The sequence below is a fragment of the Bombina bombina genome, chromosome 4 (genome assembly GCF_027579735.1).
Source record: "Bombina bombina isolate aBomBom1 chromosome 4, aBomBom1.pri, whole genome shotgun sequence".
NCBI lineage: Eukaryota > Metazoa > Chordata > Amphibia > Anura > Bombinatoridae > Bombina > Bombina bombina.
This window is the reverse complement of record NC_069502.1, coordinates 556,447,757-556,467,983: the sequence shown is the minus strand read 5'-3', so window position 1 is coordinate 556,467,983 and position 20,227 is coordinate 556,447,757. Positions and strand designations below refer to the sequence as shown.

At 38.7% G+C, this 20,227-nt stretch overlaps 1 protein-coding gene across 7 annotated transcripts in view; it reads right to left on the bottom strand.

Annotated features, from left to right (window-relative positions):
- Positions 1-20,227, bottom strand: part of HTR1E (5-hydroxytryptamine receptor 1E) — a 543,697-nt gene that overhangs the window by 360,996 nt on the left and 162,474 nt on the right. Inside the window, exon 2 of one of the 7 annotated variants that reach the window (XR_008402027.1) lies at positions 5,198-5,465. The exons of the other annotated variants lie outside the window; for them this stretch is intronic. The gene's annotated coding sequence lies outside the window, so the exon portion shown is untranslated. Of the gene's footprint in view, positions 1-5,197; positions 5,466-20,227 lie in introns of those variants that run through there. 7 annotated transcript variants of the gene reach the window in all.

Sequence of the window (20,227 nt, the reverse complement as noted above, 5' to 3'; positions counted from 1 at the left end):
TAAGAAATTAGCATATGAACCTCCTAAGTTAAGCTTTCAACTAAGAAAACCAAGAGAACAAAGAAAAATTGGTGATAAAAGTAAATTGGAAAATTGTTTAAAATTACATACCCTATCTGAATCATGAAAGTTTTTTTTGGACTAGACTGTCCCTTTAAAGGGACACTGAACCCAAATTTTTTCTTTCGTGATTCAGATAGAGCATGCAATTTTAAGCAACTTTCTAATTAACTCCTATTATCAATTTTTCTTTGTTCTCTTGCTATCTTTATTTGAAAAAGAAGGCATCTAAGCTGTTTTCTTGGTTCAGAATTCTGGACAGCACTTTTTTATTGGTGGATGAATTTATCCACCAATCAGCAAGGACAACCCAGGTTGTTCACCAAAAATGGGACAGCATCTAAACTTACATCCTTGCAATTCAAATAAAGATACCAAGAGAATAAAGAAAATTTTATAATAGGAGTAAATAAGAAAGTTGCTTAAAAATTCATGCTCTATCTGAATTACGAAAGAAAATATGTGGGTTCAGTGTCCCTTTAACATGGGGTCTTGTCCCAAACTCTATTCCAATTCACATGACAACCTTAGGATTCTAAGAAAAGAAGGTAAATCTGATAACAGAAGTAAATTTTAAGTTTGTTTTTTTTTAATTGTAAGTTCTATCTTTATTATAATCATCATTTAATTCTGTCTCATTTACAGTCTTTGCTTTGTATCAGGGGCATATTAAGTTCAAGGCCAACATAGATAGATAGAAAGATAGATTGATAGGTAGATTGATAGATACATGTATGTGTGTATGTATGTATGTATGTATGTATGTATGTATGTACGAATGCATGTATAGATAGATGTAGATATATGTATGTGGCTCCTTTATTACATTTTAGCTTTGCACTTTCTATTTTGTATTTTTTTGTATTTTTTTTTTTTTTTAATTTTCAAAAAGCTTTATTTAATATTCAAAAAGAAATGACACTGGAATATAAATGTCACAAGAGATCCAGCATACAATGTTACATATTGTGTCACTGTACAAATAACAAAACTGTTACAGGATCATTTTACATAAGCTTAAGTTTCAGGAGTTCAGAGTCTTTAATAGCATAGTTAAGCAGCTTACGCCTCTGCTGCTTTTCATCATCTTTGGTTAAAAAAGGAAATAGTACATTCTGCTCCGAAAACATCAAAATACAAACTAAAGCAGTTTAGTAGGAATGAACAATTCAGCTCAGGTGCTATATTGTGCACCTGTAGATCGTAACTTTTGACATGCAGCGAAATCATTGATGCATGGCAGCTGAATTTAGGGTAAGAAAGTAAAAAGTAAAGACATATATAACAGAGTTTGGGGTAAAATATCCCCTAAAAAAGGAAAGGGAAGGTGGGAGGTTATCTGGCAGAGGAGGTACTGTGAAAGGGTAAGTGGTAGGCGTAGGAAGGTTGGAAAAAAAAAAAAAAGGGGGGGGGGGTTGGAGGAGGAGGAGGATGCAGGCCACATTTCAGATTTACACATCCATAGAGTGTAATTGTATCTGATCAAAGGTTTCCAGAGCTCTTTCATGTATTCATGAACCTCAATTTTATCGTCTCTCACGTATCGGTATCTCTCTAGTGACAGATATCTATCAACCCGGTCTTCCCAGTCTAAGTACTGTGGAATTTGAGCAGATTTCCAATTCTTTGGAATAAGGGCTTTAGCGCTGTTAAGCATTATATATAAGAGGTATTTTTTGGGCTTCTCTGCTAGTTTGGGCAGGCCATGGAACAGCAAGAGATTTGGGCTTCTATTTATTGTAAGGTTTAATTTGGCATCTATCGTGTCTACTACTGAACTCCAAAAAGGTTGTATTAGGTCACATGTCCACCAGATGTGGAGAAACGTGCCAGTTTCACCGCACCCTCGCCAGCATTTGCCATCTGATTTCTTATAAAATTTTCTGATCTTGTCAGGAGTGAGGTACCAGCGGGATAAGTAATTATAATTGGATTCGAGAACCCCAGCGGAGACGGATGCTTTGCTATGGTTGTAAAATATGTTTTGCCAATCTGTCTCCATAAGGTCCTCGCCCAGCTCGCTATTCCATTGTTTGACAAACGAAGGCTTGCCATTCTCTTTATGAGATGACAACAGGTTATACATAGTAGAGATTAAATGTTTTGGTCTGGTCAGCAGCAGACAGAGCATCTCCAGCTGTGTAAGTTGTCTCGTTATGTTATCTGCTCCCCTGTATGTGATTAAATAATGTTGTATCTGTCCGTGAAAATACCATGAGATATGCAAGCCCGATTGTTGTAGCTCTTCTAAGTTTTTGAGTTTCTTGTTTGAGATTAGTCTATAAAACATAGTTTGATCTAGTTGTGCTTTATTAATATTTGTTTGCTGCGCGTTTGTGAATAAGATATCAGGGTTGTGTATGAATGGGATTAGCGGTGAAGGGGTGGTGGAGATGTATGGATGTTCAATGAGTGTTTTGTCCCATTGTATGAAGAATTCCTCTAGGAATGGGTAATGCGTGGTTATGTCAGGTCTGCCCTTTCTAGAGATCTATCCCAGTGTCCCCAGGTTTCGTACCCCCATCATAGTACGTCCTATTTGGACCCACGTCTTATCATTTGAGTTAGTACACCATTCCACCTGGGTTTGGAGGTTGATAGCTTTCTTGTATGAAAGAAGGTTTGGGATAGCCAAGCCGCCATTTTCTTTCGCTAAGTACAGGGCGTGTCTGGATATGCGGGGTCTCCCCCCTCCCCAGATGTATTCTTCCAGTTGCCCTTGTAGTTTCCGTAGAAATTGGGGCGGGAAAGGAATCGGTAGAGTTTGTAAATAATATAAGATTCGGGGAAGGATATTCATTTTAACTACACCTATCCTCCCTAGCCAAGAAATCCTCTTGTTTTTCCATGCAGATAGATCATCAATAATTGACTTTGACAATTGAGGATAATTAGCATCAAATAAATTACATGGATTTGGGGTCAAGTTAATCCCCAGATATTTAAGTGTATGGGTTTTAATCTTAAATTTACATATATTCGGTATTTGGCACAGTTCCGCTTGGGGCAGGTTTATATTTAAAATTTCTGATTTTGTATGATTCAAGGGAAGAAAAGAGGATGTAGAACTGGAGGAAGGGTAAGGACAAGGAGCGGTAAGAGATAATGAAGGAAGGATTTAGAATATATTCTAGACACCGGTTCCTATGTCTAGGAAGTATCTAGAAAAGGCGAGGAATAGGTTATGCACTATGAAGTGCAGTCTGTCCTGACACTACCAACAGAGAAAGTGGGGAAAAAGAAGTGTCAGAAAATGAGGGATAAGTATCCCTGCGCCTTATGCGGTTATTATTAGAGAGAGAGAGTTAATTAGAAGGGACAAAGCTTGTCTAGGAATAGATAAAGGAGAGAGAGTGAGATAGCATGTTACAGCATCTTATTAACACATTGTAACAAATAAAACAGACAATAATGCCAATGCTTAACTTAAAACATTCAACATTAACATATCACATTGCAACTTGACAGGGTAGATATATATATAAAGAAGGCCAATTATGGGATGGTTTGTGATTAGAGTGGCTATCTTTTCAATGTAATATCTATTTGTAGTTAGGTTGAGAATAAGTTTCTAGTATGGATAGTCTAGATTAACGAACATCGCCTCATGTAGCTAAGCAAGGGCAACAGGGCCTAGGGCCGGGAGGCTTCTTATTGTAGCATAAGGCCTATAAAGTATATGTTGGGAACCCTGTTCTGTACAAAAATACGGCTAAACATAAAGGCAGTTATCATTGATTCTAATAAGTAGAACCATAAGTTCGGTGTGGGGTGGGAGAGCGTAAACATATAAACCAAGTTAAAAGAGAATATAATTCAACATGCACAATACTCATCTGAACTCTGTACAGGTATCATTGGAAATGTTCAACAAGTAGTGTGGAACTGTCCGATAAAGGCAAATTTATTTATCAGCATTTGTATCCTGTGAGTTGCGGGCACTTTGATGAGATTCATCTTCGTCAGGCGTGGGTATGTCCACATCCAGTATCTTGCAAAAGTCTTGAAGATCCGCTTGAGTCCTGTATATTGCTTGTTTTCCATTACGTGTGGCTATAAGACAAACAGGGAATCCCCATTTGTACTGGATTCTGTTTCGTTGAAGAACACTGGTAATGAACCTAAGGTCTCTTCTTTTTTGCAGAGTGAGTTGACTCAGATCGGAAAAAACCTGAATAGGTATACCAGCATGTGTGATGTCCTTAATGGCACGGGCTTTTTGGGATATTACATCCTTATCTTTGTAGCTTAAGAATTTAATAATAATATCCCTCGGGGGAGCCTTGGGAGAGGGTTTTGGGGGGAGGGCCCGGTGTGCTCTTTCAAGCGGGATATCAGGAGAGTTTGGTGTTCCTTTGATAGTGCAAAACAAATCTTGTAGATAACCTTCTATGGCCGTGTTATTAACCGACTCCGGTACGCCCCTGATACGCAAGTTGTTCCATCTCCCTCTATTATCCAAGTCTTCCACTCTGGACAGCAGAAATTGTATGTCTCCTTCCTGCTCATAGGCCCTTTGTGTATTAGTATTAACTTGGGCCTGTAGGGTGTCCTGCTTTTTTTCCAAAGTGTTAACTTGTTGGCTAATCTGCTGAAAGTCTTTCTTTAAGTCACTAAATAAAGATCTCATCTCAGTTAAAACAACTTTGATATCAGCTTTCGAGGATATAACATTTAAGTCATCTCTAGTTAGGGGTTCCTGGGGTTGCGTGTCATGTGGGAAGCTTGATGTGGGCAATAGTGGAGGGGTCTGTGGCGCAGTTTCAGCAGCCCTTTGGTCAGTACTTGTGTTAGGCATTTTGAGAAAATTAGTCAGGCTGGTACTTTTGAGACCTTTGTCACCTTTAGTGTTTTTTCTGTGAGCCATAGTTAAGTGCCAAGGAAAACTGTGGTAGAATGTTACAGATAGCCTCTCAATGTCCAAAATATATGCCTGTCAACGACCTCAATATGGTACACACTATATTTATGTTATGACAAATGATCCCCCTTCCACTCTTTTTAACTCCCTTAGGCAGTTTATTTTATATGTCTTGGGTTATTCAGTCTCCAACACCCCAAGTCCTCTCCTGGTGTTGTGTGTCAGGCTTATTATAGTACCTGATTACTGCGTTGCTACTCAATGTGCCCCCTGACAGCCAGAGACCGCTTACAGGCCCAGATGATGTGGCTGCTAATAGGACCCCACGTGGGTAAAGTTACAGTTAAAGTGCGGGTACCTGCATCCGTCGAAGCGGGCACCTGGCCTCGCCAGAGTGTTGTTGCTCAGGTCCGCAGCTCAGCTCCTCTGTTCACCGGTTGGCGCTTCACCCGACAAGATGCGACAAGGAGGAGAAATCCCCTGTAGATCAGCTGTATGGCCGTGGCGGCGGGAGTAGATGATGGCCGCCAGTGATCCGCCTTGCCTTAGAGGTAAATGCAAGTTACATTGTAGTGAAAACATTTCAGTTCATTTGGTATTTACTGCAAACTGAGAATTTATATTAGTTTGTTGAATAAAAGTGTAAGAGCAAACTTCACTTGCATACAGCTGGCGAGATAAATTAGTGAGGTTAAAGGTTTAAAATGCTTAGAGCTTATCACAAGATATTCAGACATACCCTGGGAACACCCCAGTCCCTCCCACTTTCAGAAGATGTTGGTTTTATTTTCCATAAAAAAATAAAAAGTGTAATTTTTAAAAGATACACATAAATATACAAAGTATGATCCTATTTTTTTAAAGTTACACAAAAACTATCAAAGCATAATTAGCTTTTGTAAAAACAAAATCATAAATACATGGATATAAACAGAATCTATATGCATTAAAATGCAAGATAGAAAGTGCAAATTTGAAATGGAATACCACAAATGACAAAATCTGAAGTGTAAAGTATTATAAAATACAAAGCACAAAGTGCATATGCAGTAGAACTCTAATGTAATGCCGTGTTATATTGCACTGGACTTGTCTCCCTACACATACAGGAATGTAGTGACTTTCTCTTGATGAAGTATAGCAAAATTTGCCTTTTAGAATCTTGCAGTGCTGGAGGATCATTTTATATAATCTAATTTGAGCAGAGAGTTTTAGATTATTAGGTTCTAAATGCTATTGCATTGTCTTTTTATTATGCATTTGTTGACTATGCAATTCTACTGTATTTAATTGTCCATTAACATTCCGAATATGAATAGTTAAATGTGGCAGGCATTTTAATATTATAAATAAAGGTAGAATCAATTTGCATCCCACCAATTTTGGGCCAGATTACAAGTGGAGTGCTACTTAATGCTCCCACTTGAACATTAACTGCTCTGAAGCAAGCTTTTTGCATACGTCAAGTTGTGCTCGTATTATATAAGTGGAAAGTAAACAGTGTTTGCTCATCCTACTCACGTAAAAAGCCAAACCTAGAATATCATGCATGCTATAACCTATTCCCCCATAGAAGTCAATGGAGCAAAAAAAGTGGGGAATAAACCCACCATACTCGTGAGCAAACCCAATCCCATATTCTCAAGTGTGCTAACCCGACATGAAAATATGAATATTTCCCATTCCAATGTTCTTTACATAGAAGAATATATTCTATTTATTCATAAATGTGGGGGTGTATTGGTTTATGGGTTAATAGTGTAGTGGGGTAGTTTGTGATGAGGGGTGTAAGGCAGTTTAGGGGTTTATAGTATAGTGGGGGAGTTTGTTATTTGGGGTGTGGCAGTTTAGGGGTTAATAGTGTAATGGGACTGTTTGCAATGTGGGGTGTGGTGGTTTAGGGGTTAATAGTGTAGCGGGGCTTATTGCAATGTGGGGTGTGGTGGTTTAAGAGTTAAGGGTAGTGGGGCAGTTTGCAATGTTGGGGTACTTTGCAGTGGGCTATGTGGGGGTTTAGGGGTTATTTAGAGTAGGGGACTTATTGCGATGCTAGTTAGTGCTCGAGTATGGGTGTTACATTATTTTCAGTTTTCATGCTTCATTGAAGTCTATGGGGTAGTATGTTAATGTGATCGCGACTTCGCTAAATGGAGGCATTTTTTTTATGTTCTAAGGCCTAGATTTGGAGTTCGGCGGTAGCCGTCAAAACCAGCGTTAGAGGCTCCTAACGCTGGTTTTGGCCGCCCGCTGGTATTTGGAGTCAGTGATTAAAGGGTCTAACGCTCACTTTTCAGCCGCGACTTTTCCATACCGCAGATCCCCCTACGCCATTTGCGTAGCCTATCTTTTCAATGGGATCTTTCTAACGCTGGTATTTAGAGTCGTTTCTGAAGTGAGCGTTAGAGCTCTAACGACAAGATTCCAGCCGCCTGAAAATAGCAGGAGTTAAGAGCTTTCTGGCTAACGCCGGTTCATAAAGCTCTTAACTACTGTACCCTAAAGTACACTAACACCCATAAACTACCTATGTACCCCTAAACCGAGGTCCCCCCACATCGCCGCCACTCGATTTAAATTTTTAACCCCTAATCTGCCGACCGCCACCTACGTTATACTTATGTACCCCTAATCTGCTGCCCCTAACCCCGCCGACCCCTATATTATATTTCTTAACCCCTAACTTGCCCCCCACAACGTCGCCGCCAGCTACTTAAAATAATTAACCCCTAATCTTCCGACCGCAAATCGCCGCCACCTACGTTATCCCTATGTACCCCTAATCTGCTGCCCCTAACATCGCCGACCCCTATATTATATTTATTAACCCCTAATCTGCCCCCCTCAACGTCGCCGACACCTGCCTACACTTATTAACCCCTAATCTGCCGAGCGGACCTGAGCGCTACTATAATAAAGTTATGAACCCCTAACCCGCCTCACTAACCCTATCATAAATAGTATTAACCCCTAATCTGCCCTCCCTAACATCGCCGACACCTAACTTCAATTATTAACCCCTAATCTGACGACCGGAGCTCACCGCTATTCTAATAAATGTATTAACCCCTAAAGCTAAGTCTAACCCTAACACTAACACCCCCCTAAGTTAAATATAATTTTTATCTAACGAAATAAATTAACTCTTATTAAATAAATGATTCCTATTTAAAGCTAAATACTTACCTGTAAAATACATCCTAATATAGCTACAATATAAATTATAATTATATTATAGCTATTTTAGGATTAATATTTATTTTACAGGCAACTTTGTAATTATTTTAACCAGGTACAATAGCTATTAAATAGTTAAGAACTATTTAATAGTTACCTAGTTAAAATAATAACAAATTTACCTGTAAAATAAATCCTAACCTAAGATATAATTAAACCTAACACTACCCTATCAATAAAATAATTAAATAAACTACCTACAATTACCTACAATTAACCTAACACTACACTATCAATAAATTAATTAAACACAATTCCTACAAATAAATACAATTAAATAAACTAGCTAAAGTACAAAAAATAAAAAAGAACTAAGTTACAGAAAATAAAAAAATATTTACAAACATAATAAAAATATTACAACAATTTTAAACTAATTACACCTACTCTAAGCCCCCTAATAAAATAACAAAGCCCCCCAAAATAAAAAATTCCCTACCCTATTCTAAATTAAAAAAGTTACAAGCTCTTTTACCTTACCAGCCCTGGTATGGTGAAGACAAGGTAGGAAGATCTTCAGGGGCTTAGTGTTAGGTTTATTTAAGGGGGGTTTGGGTTAGATTAGGGGTATGTGGGTGGTGGGTTGTAATGTTGGGGGGGGGGTATTGTATTTATTCTTTTACAGGCAAAAGAGCTGAAATTCTTGGGGCATGCCCCGCAAAGGGCCCTGTTCAGGGCTGGTAAGGTAAAAGAGCTTGTAACTTTTTTAATTTAGAATAGGGTAGGGAATTTTTTATTTTGGGGGGCTTTGTTATTTTATTAGGGGGCTTAGAGTGGGTGTAATTAGTTTAAAATTGTTGTAATATTTTTATTATGTTTGTAAATATTTTTTTATTTTCTGTAACTTAGTTCTTTTTTATTTTTTGTACTTTAGCTAGTTTATTTAATTGTATTTATTTGTAGGAATTGTGTTTAATTAATTTATTGATAGTGTAGTGTTAGGTTAATTGTAGGTAATTGTAGGTAGTTTATTTAATTATTTTATTGATAGTCTAGTGTTAGGTTTAATTATATCTTAGGTTAGGATTTATTTTACAGGTAAATTTGTAATTATTTTAACTAGGTAACTATTAAATAGTTCTTAACTATTTAATAGCTATTGTACCTGGTTAAAATAATTACAAAGTTGCCTGTAAAATAAATATTAATCCTAAAATAGCTATAATATAATTATAATTTATATTGTAGCTATATTAGGATTTATTTTACAGGTAAGTATTTAGCTTTAAATAGGAATCATTTATTTAATAAGAGTTAATTTATTTCGTTAGATAAAAATTATATTTAACTTAGGGGGGTGTTAGTGTTAGGGTTAGACTTAGCTTTAGGGGTTAATACATTTATTAGAATAGCGGTGAGCTCCGGTCGGCAGATTAGGGGTTAATAATTGAAGTTAGGTGTCGGCGATGTTAGGGAGGGCAGATTAGGGGTTAATACTATTTATGATAGGGTTAGTGAGGCGGGTTAGGGGTTCATAACTTTATTATAGTAGCGCTCAGGTCCGCTCGGCAGATTAGGGGTTAATAAGTGTAGGCAGGTGTCGGCGACGTTGAGGGGGGCAGATTAGGGGTTAATAAATATAATATAGGGGTCGGCGATGTTAGGGCAGCAGATTAGGGGTACATAGGGATAACGTAGGTGGCGGCGGTTTACGGAGCGGCAGATTAGGGGTTAAAAAAAATATGCAGGGGTCAGCGATAGCGGGGGCGGCAGATTAGGGGTTAATAAGTGTAAGGTTAGGGGTGTTTAGACTCGGGGTACATGTTAGAGTGTTAGGTGCAGACGTAGGAAGTGTTTCCCCATAGCAAACAATGGGGCTGCGTTAGGAGCTGAACGCTGCTTTTTTGCAGGTGTTAGGTTTTTTTTCAGCTCAAACAGTCCCATTGTTTCCTATGGGAGAATCGTGCACGAGCACGTTTTGGAGGCCGGCCGCGTCCGTAAGCAACTCTGGTATCGAGAGTTGCATTTGCGGTAAAAATGCTCTACGCTCCTTTTTTGGAGCCTAACGCAGCATTTGTTTGAACTCTCGATACCAGAGTTAATTTTATGGTGCGGCCAGAAAAAAGCCCGCGGAGCGTTAACAGCCCTTTTACCACCGAACTCCAAATCTAGGCCTAAGTATTTATAAATCAATATTCCTATATATTATAAATACATGATGCATTGACCTCACTAGCATTTCAAATGGATTGGAATGAGTTTGAATTTGAAAAACCCATAAAAATTGCATTGCATGGTGGTTTTAATTGATTGCAATGGAGGCTAATGTATTTAAGTGGCTAAATTGTATTTCATGTATTCTACCAGTATCATCAAGTTTGCACTATAGTTTGCGTATATGTCCATAACCTGGCCAGTTAATCAGGTATCTCATCCTGTTGCACTCTAAGACCAGGTAAAACAATGAAAAAACAAATACATGATGTATTCTTAAATTAGATTTTAAATTGAGCACAATGGTGATGGGGAACTACCACGGTTAAAGGTTATACAAAATGTGTTACTGCTCTCAGAAATCACAGGGACAGCAGTGCCTAATGGTCTAAAGCTTGAGAGGAACATGGGTAATAAACTAATGTACTACAGGAAGCAGCAAAAACAAGGAATTTGTTCAGTGTAGTGCGGCTAGCCTGAATGTGATTTTACATATATGTAGAGGATAAACACAGACAGAAAAAATACTTTTACAAACTGTTTTATATACTGTATGTATTTACCTACAAACATAAAACAATGAATACATTTTGAAGTCATAATATTATGCAATAATACAATTTTAAAAACATTTTAGACCCTTCTCATTACATCTCCTGTGATTGAAGTTTTATTGGCATATCTGGCTGTGTGCCTGCTGAGATGAAACTATAGGAACTGCCAGTCAAGGAAGTCTGGGCAGCTTGTTGACAAAGAGGTTGCTGGGTATTTCTGCTAGAGGCTAAACTGTGTCCTGCAGTGCATAGTCACAGATGCTGTGAAAGTTGCAGCTGGGGCCTGGGCCGCTATGGAAATTAGTAAAGGGGCATCTAATGAATATGTTGTGTACAGTTTTCAATTAGACCAAGCAACTAAGTAAATGTTAATTATATACATCAATGCATTTCTGTTCTGTTTATTAATTAAACTGGTGCTACTGTTCAAAGTGTGTTGCATACAGTGCTTTATAAGTATGATACTGTTGTTAGTCACAGCCTACAACTTTATTAAACAATATTATAGAACATTTGAGGCTATATCATATACACAACTTTTGTATTTCTATTTTCTTGTAATTTGTTCTCTGAATGTGTAAGGGTATAGCACTATTTCTTAAAGGACTACTAAAGTAAAAATCAAAGCTTCATGATTCAGATTAGAGTATACGATTTTAAACAACTTTTCAATTTACTTACATTATTAAACTGTGCAGTCTTTTTATATGCACACTTTCCTGGGCACCAATTCCTACTAAGCATGTGCAAGATTTCTCAGTGTATAAAAATATGCAATGTGTGATTGGCTGATGGCTGTCGCATGATACAGGGGGTAAGGAATGTAATCAAATTTTGAAATTTGTCCAAAAAAAAATCTACTGGTTATTTAAAACTCAGATTAATTGCTATTGTATTTTCTTATTATAGTGCAGTGTCACATAATCACATAATAGCAAATAACTACATTGCAAGACCTACAAACAATATATATATATTCATACACACCATATACATACATATATACACACACACACACACACATATACATACATATATATATATATATATATATATATATATATATATATATATATATATATATATATATATATATATATACACACACACACACACATATACACACACACACACATATACATACATATATACACACACAACACATATACATACATATATATATATATATATATATATATACACACACACACACACACACACATATACACACACACACACATATACATACATATATACACACGCAACACATATACATACATATATACACACACATATACATACATATATACACACACAACACATATACACAGGGCCGCCACTAGAAATTTTGGGGCCCCTGACTCAACCATTGATCAGGCCCCCCCCCCCCCCACCTTTGACATTTGCAATTTTTGACTAAGTGACTAAAACGTATATGCACTTTATTTTTAATTGTCTATTTAAACTTGAAAATGTTGTAAAGGTAGTAACATACACACACACACACAGACACACTCATACACTGAAACACACAAACACACTCACACATAAGGATTCACATATAGACACTCTAGCAGACACGCAAAGAAACACACTCAGACACAGACACCCAATCAGACACTTAGCACTTGTTTACATTGACCTGACAAGTAATTAGGTAAACTACAGTTTTGTAAAAAAAAGGAGATTTAGAAAACAAAATATGGAGTTCTCATTATCTTTTTGTAAAAGAAGATGACAACTAAATTATGACAACAGCATGCAGTGGTTGAAAGGAAGGGCCCTGAACTGCCTAAACAATAATTTAAAGGTTAAATGGTGCATTGGTTACTTCTGGAAAGGTCTTGTTAGTCTCAAAGTCTGTAGAAAGATGTGAATAATTAGTAGTAAGGTCAAAATGTCCTAAAAACAACAGACAATGAACACACACACACAAACTCAAACTTGCACATACACCCAAGGAAACACCAACAGAGACAGCCTCAGAAAACACACAAAGACATACACACAGAGACACCCACAGAAAACACACAAAGACATACACACACAGAGAGACAACCAATTAAAAAAACACAGAAAGACATACATACACACACTCTCACTGAGATATCCACAGAAAACACACAAAGACATACACACACCCTCACAGAGACACCCACATAAAACACACACCCTCACAGAGACATCCACAGAAAACACAGACATACATACATACATACACACACACACCCTCACAGAGACATCCACAGAAAACACAGACATACACACCCACCCTCACAGAGGCATCCAGAGAAAATACACAAAGACAAACATACACACCCACCCTCACAGAGAGACCCACGGATAAAAAATACATACACACTCATAGAGACACAAACCAAAGCACAAAGCCATAAACACAGACACCCACAGAGACACTCACAGGAGGAAACATTTATGCACCTTGCATCCCCTAAATCAACAGTGTGTGACATGCATGATAAAAATTTTTTTTAGAAATTAAGAGATCACTTTTTAAAGAATCATATTTGTAAATGTGCAAACAAAAATAATTCTGTGAATTCAAAATTGTACATTAATGAGCTGGGTAGATGGCTAGATGAAGAAAAGTACCTTTAAAGGGTTGACATATGTTTGTTTGTTTGTTTTTTCCCCATTTTCCCCAACCAAGAGCACCACTTCAAATATAGTGTACAAATTTTCCCAGCTGTCAGCTTTACTTATGGATTTTGAAACTTCTGTAATCTATATGGTCTTGGTGGGACCATAAGCTGTGGTACTCATACCATTAGATCTGGTTAAATGCAGGATTTAGGCTTGTTGGTATGTATTTCAAAATTAAGTCAGCTGTAGTGTAAACTGAACAGTTTTTCAAACACTGAGCAATCTTAGTCTGACAGAATAAAATTTTATGCAGATGTAAAAATCTTAGATAAAATGCCTCCTTGCATCTGGAAAGTCCTTGCATAAAGGGGCAGTAAACTGGAATGTAATATATATTTTAAATATATATATATACAGTTGGGCAAAAAAGTATTTAGTCAGCCACCAATTGTGCAAGTTCTCCCACTTAAGAAGATGAGAGAGGCCTGTAATTTTCATCATAGGTATACCTCAACTATGAGAGACAAAATGTGGAAACAAATCCAGACAATCACATTGTCTGATTTGGAAAGAATTTATTTGCAAATTATGGTGGAAAATAAGTATTTGGTCAATATCAAAAGTTCATCTCAATACTTTGTTTTATATCCTTTGTTGGCAATGACAGAGGTCAAAAGTCTTCACAAGGTTGTCACACACTGTTGCTAGTATGTTGGCCCATTCCTGCATGCAGATCTCCTCTAAAACAGTGATGGTTTGGGGCTGTCGCTAGGCAACACAGACTTTCAACTCCCTCCAAAGATTTTCTATGGGGTTGAGATCTGGAGACTGGCTAGACCACTTCAGGACCTTGAAATGCTTCTTACGAAGCCACTCCTTCGTTGCCCGAGCGGTGTGTTTGGGATCATTGTCATGCTGAAAGACCCAGCCATGTTTCATCTTCAATGCCCTTGGTGATGGAAGGAGGTTTGCACTCAAAATCTCACGATACATGGCCCCATTCATTTTTTCATGTAAACGGATCAGTCGTCCTGTTCCCTTTGCAGAGAAACAGCCCCAAAGCATGATGTTGCCAACCCCATGCTTCACAGTAGGTATGGTGTTCTTTGGTTGCAACTCAGCATTCTCTCTCCTCCAAACACGACGAGTTGTGTTTCTACCAAACAGTTCTACGTTGGTTTCATCTGACCATATGACATTCTCTCAATCCACTTCTGGATCATTAAAATGCTCTCTAGCATACTTCAGACGGACCCGGACATGTACTGGCTTAAGCAGGGAGACACGTCTGGCACTGCAGGATCTGAGTCCCTGGCGGCGTAGTGTGTTTCTGATGGTAGCCTTTGTTATGTTAGTCCCAGCTTTCTGCAGGTCATTCACTAGGTCCCCCCGTGTGGTTCTGGGATGTTTGCTGTTCTTGTGATCATTTTGACCGCACAGGGTGAGATCTTGCGTGGAGCCCCAGATCCTGGGAGATTATCAGTGGTCTTGTATGTCTTCCATTTTCTAATTATTGCTCCCACAGTTGATTTCTTCACACCAAGCTGCTTGCCTATTGCAGATTCAGTCTTCCCAGCCTGGTGCAGCTCTACAATTTAGTTTCTGGGGGTCGATCCGATATAAATCGTCGCCCGCAAAAGCCGGCGACGCCAATATTTGCGCGGGTTTGGTATCACATATACGGCGTAACCTAGAAGTTACGCCCGTATATATTTCTGCCGTCGCCCGCAGTTTTTTGGGCCATAGGCAGGTATACCAAACCCGCGCAGTTTGGTATCCAATATGCAGCGTAAGGACTTACGTGGCGAAAATGGAGAAAACTTACTCCATTTTCACCTCGCCACAAAAAGCAGCCGTAAGAAGCCTTACGCTGACTATTGGAGCCCCGTAACTTCCTAAACTGGCTGCTAAAATAAACCTAACACCTAACGCATGCGCAATGTCTATCTCCCTGTCAACCGCGATCTGCTAAAATAAACCTAACACCTAACGCATGCGCAATGTCTATCTCCCTGTCAACCGCGATCCCCCCCCCCAAAATCCCTAATAAAGTTATTACCCCCTAAACCGCCGCTCCCGGACCCCGCCGCCATCTACATAAACTAACCCCCTACTGTGAGCCTCTAAAACCGCCGCCATCTACCTTATCTATCCCCTGAATCTTACACCGCCGCCACCTATATAAAAATTATTAACCCCTAATCTAATCCCCCTATACCGCCGCCAGCTATATTAATATTATTAACCCCTAATGTAAGCCCCTTACACCGCCGCCATCTCTATTAAAATGATTAACCCCTAATTTAATCTACCTACCCCGCCGCCAGCTATATTATCTATATTAACCCTAAGTATATTATAGTTAATATAGTTATTACATTATATATATTAACTATATTAACCCTAATTATATTAGGGTTAATATAGTTAATATAGTTACTATAGTATTTATATTAACTATATTAACTCTATCTAACCCTAACACCCCTAACTAAATTTATATTAAATTAATCTAATTCATTTATAAACTAAAATATTCCTATTTAAATCTAAATACTTACCTATAAAACAAACCCTAAGATAGCTACAATATAATTAATAATTACATTGTAGCTATGTTAGGGTTAATATTTATTTTACAGGTAAATTGTTAATTATTTTAACTAGGTATAATAGATATTAAATAGTTATTAACTATTTAATATCTACCTAGTTAAAATAATTACCCAATTACCTGTAAAATAAATCCTAACCTAAGTTACAAATACACCTACACTATCAATAAATTTAATAAACTACAAACATCTATCTAAAAATACAATTAAATTAACTAAACTAAATTACAAAAAAAACAAACACTAAATTACAAAAAATAAAAAAAAGATTACAAGATATTTAAGCTAATTACACCTATTCTAAGCCCCCTAATAAAATAATAAACCCCCAAAATAAAAAAAAATCCCTGCCCTATTCTAAATTAAACAAATTTCAAAGCTCTTTACCTTACCAGCCCTTAAAAGGGCCTTTTGTGGGGCATGCCCCAAAGAATTCAGCTCTTTTGCATACAACAAATACAATCCCCCCCCCCATTACAACCCACCACCCACATACCCCTATTCTAAAACCACCCAAACCCCCCTTAAAAAAGCCTAACACTACCCCCCTGAAGATCTCCCTACCTTGTCTTCACCACACCGGGCCGAACTCCTGATCCGATCCGGGCGATGTCTTCCTCCAAGCGGCAAAGAAGAATTCTTCCTCCGGCGACGTCTTCCTCCAAGCGGCAGCAAAGTCTTCATTCTTCCGGCGGCATCTTCAATCTTCTTTCTTCGCTCCGCCGCCGCGGAGCATCCATCCTGGCCGACTGCTGTACTTGGAATGAGGTACCTTTAAATGACGTCAGTGCGGGCTATGTTAGGGAGGCGTGTTAGACAGTGCGGGTGTTTTAGACTTTAGTCAGGTTTTATAGGCGCCGGCAGTTTCTAACGTACTGGAGCGGCGGTTTAGGGGTTAATAACTTTATTAGGTTGCGGCGGGGTACGGGAGCGGCGGTTTAGGGGTTAATAGCTTTTTTATTGTTAGGATAGTGAGGGGGGATAGCGGATAGAGGGTTAGACAGTGCGGGCTATGTTAGGGAGGCGTGTTAGACAGTGCGGGCTATGTTAGGGAGGCGTGTTAGACAGTGCGGGCTATGTTAGGGAGGCGTGTTAGACAGTGCGGGCTATGTTAGGGAGGCGTGTTAGACAGTGCGGGTGTTTTAGACTTTAGTCAGGTTTTATAGGCGCCGGCAGTTTCTAACGTGCCGCAAGTCACTGGCGACGCCAGAAATTTGTACTTACGCAGATTTCTGGACATCGCTGGTTTATCCGACTTACGGCACGTTAGCATCTGACGGCGACATATATGGGATAGCTCGAGTTGCGAGCTGAAACTGCGGGCGACGCCGGTTCCCTCGCTTGCGCCGCAAACTGCGATCTATATCGGATCGCGCCCCTGGTGTCCTTCGACAGCTCTTTGGTCTTCACCATAGTGGAGTTTGGAGTGTGACTGTTTGAGGTTGTGGACAGGTGTCTTTTATACTGATAACAAGTTCAAACAGGTGCCATTAATACAGGTAATGAGTGGAGGACAGAGGAGCCTCTTAAAGAAGAAGATACAGGTCTGTGAGAGCCAGAAATCTTGCTTGTTTGTAGGTGACCAAATACTTATTTTCCACCATAATATGCAAATAAATTCTTTCCAAATCAGACAATGTGATTGTCTGGATTTGTTTCCACATTTTGTCTCTCATAGTTGAGGTATACCTATGATGAAAATTACAGGCCTCTCTCATCTTCTTAAGTGGGAGAACTTGCACAGTTGGTGGCTGACTAAATACTTTTTTGCCCCACTATATATATATATATATATATATATATATATATATATATATATATATATATATATAAAAATAAATAAATAAAATGCATATCTGCCAAAAGGGTATCTACCATTTGTGTATTGAGGAGGAAACATTTCTGCGTGTTTTTAAATATAGAGGCCTAGATTTGGAGTTCGGCGGTAGCCGTCAAAACCAGCGTTAGAGGCTCCTAAAGCTGGTTTTGGCCGCCCGCTGGTATTTGGAGTCAGTGATTAAAGGGTCTAACGCTCACTTTTCAGCCGCGACTTTTCCATACCGCAGATCCCCCTACGCCATTTGCGTATCCTATCTTTTCAATGGGATCTTCCTAACGCCGGTATTTAGAGTCGTTTCTGAAGTGAGCGTTAGAGCTCTAACGACAAAATTCCAGCCGCCTGAAAATAGCAGGAGTTAAGAGCTTTCTGGCTAACGCCGGTTCATAAAGCTCTTAACTACTGTACCCTAAAGTACACTAACACCCATAAACTACCTATGTACCCCTAAACCGAGCTCCCCCCACATCGCCGCCATTCGATTAAAATTTTTAACCCCTAATCTGCCGACCGCCACCTACGTTATACTTATGTACCCCTAATCTGCTGCCCCTAACCCCGCCGACCCCTGTATTACATTTATTAACCCCTAACCTGCCCCCCACAACGTCGCCGCCAGCTACTTAAAATAATTAACCCCTAATCTTCCGACCGCAAAGCGCTGCCACCTACGTTATCCCTATGTACCCCTAATCTGCTACCCCTAACCCCGCCGACCCCTATATTATATTTATTAACCCCTAATCTGCCCCCCTCAACGTCGCCGACACCTGCCTACACTTATTAACCCCTAATCTGCCGAGCGGACCTGAGCGCTACTATAATAAAGTTATTAACCCCTAACCCGCCTCACTAACCCTATCATAAATAGTATTAACCCCTAATCTGCCCTCCCTAACATCGCCGACACCTACCTTCAATTATTAACCCCTAATCTGACGACCGGAGCTCACCGCTATTCTAATAAATTGATTAACCCCTAAAGCTAAGTCTAACCCTAACACTAACACCCCCCTAACTTAAATATAATTTACATCTAACGAAATTAATTAACTCTTATTAAATAAATGATTCCTATTTAAAGCTAAATACTTACCTGTAAAATAAATCCTAATATAGCTACAATATAAATTATAATTATATTATAGCTATTTTAGGATTAATATTTATTTTACAGGCAACTTGGTATTTATTTTAACTAGGTACAATAGCTATTAAATAGTTAAGAACTATTTAATAGCTACCTAGTTAAAATAATAACAAATTTACCTGTAAAATAAATCCTAACCTAAGATATAATTAAACCTAACACTACCCTATCAATAAAATAATTAAATAAACTACCTACAATTACCTACAATTAACCTAACACTACACTATCAATAAATTAATTAAACACAATTGCTACAAATAAATACAATTAAATAAACTAGCTAAAGTACAAAAAATAAAAAAGAACTAAGTTACAAAAAATAAAAAAATATTTACAAACATAAGAAAAATATTACAACAATTTTAAACTAATTACACCTACTCTAAGCCCCCTAATAAAATAACAAAGCCCCCCAAAATAAAAAATTCCCTACCCTATTCTAAATTAAAAAAGTTACAAGCTCTTTTACCTTACCAGCCCTGAACAGGGCCCTTTGCGGGGCATGCCCCAAGAATTTCAGCTCTTTTGCCTGTAAAAGAATAAATACAATACCCCCCCCAACATTACAACCCACCACCCACATACCCCTAATCTAACCCAAACCCCCCTTAAATAAACCTAACACTAAGCCCCTGAAGATCTTCCTACCTTGTCTTCACCATACCAGGTTCACCGATCCGTCCTGGCTCCAACATCTTCATCCAACCCAAGCGGGGGTTGACGATCCATCATCCGGTGCTGAAGAGGTCCAGAAGAGGCTCCAAAGTCTTCCTCCTATCCGGCAAGAAGAGGACATCCGGACCGACAAACATCTTCTCCAAGCGGCATCTTCGATCTTCTTCCATCCGGTGCGGAGCGGGTCCATCTTGAAGCAGGCGACGCGGATCCATCCTCTTCTTCCGTTGTCTCCCGACGAATGACGGTTCCTTTAAGGGACGTCATCCAAGATGGCGTCCCTCGAATTCCGATTGGCTGATAGGATTATATCAGCCAATTGGAATTAAGGTAGGAATTTTCTGATTGGCTGATCGGAACAGCCAAAAGAATGCGAGCTCAATCTGATTGGCTGATTGGATCAGCCAATCGGATTGAACTTGATTCTGATTGGCTGATTCCATCAGCCAATCAGAAAATTCCTACCTTAATTCCGATTGG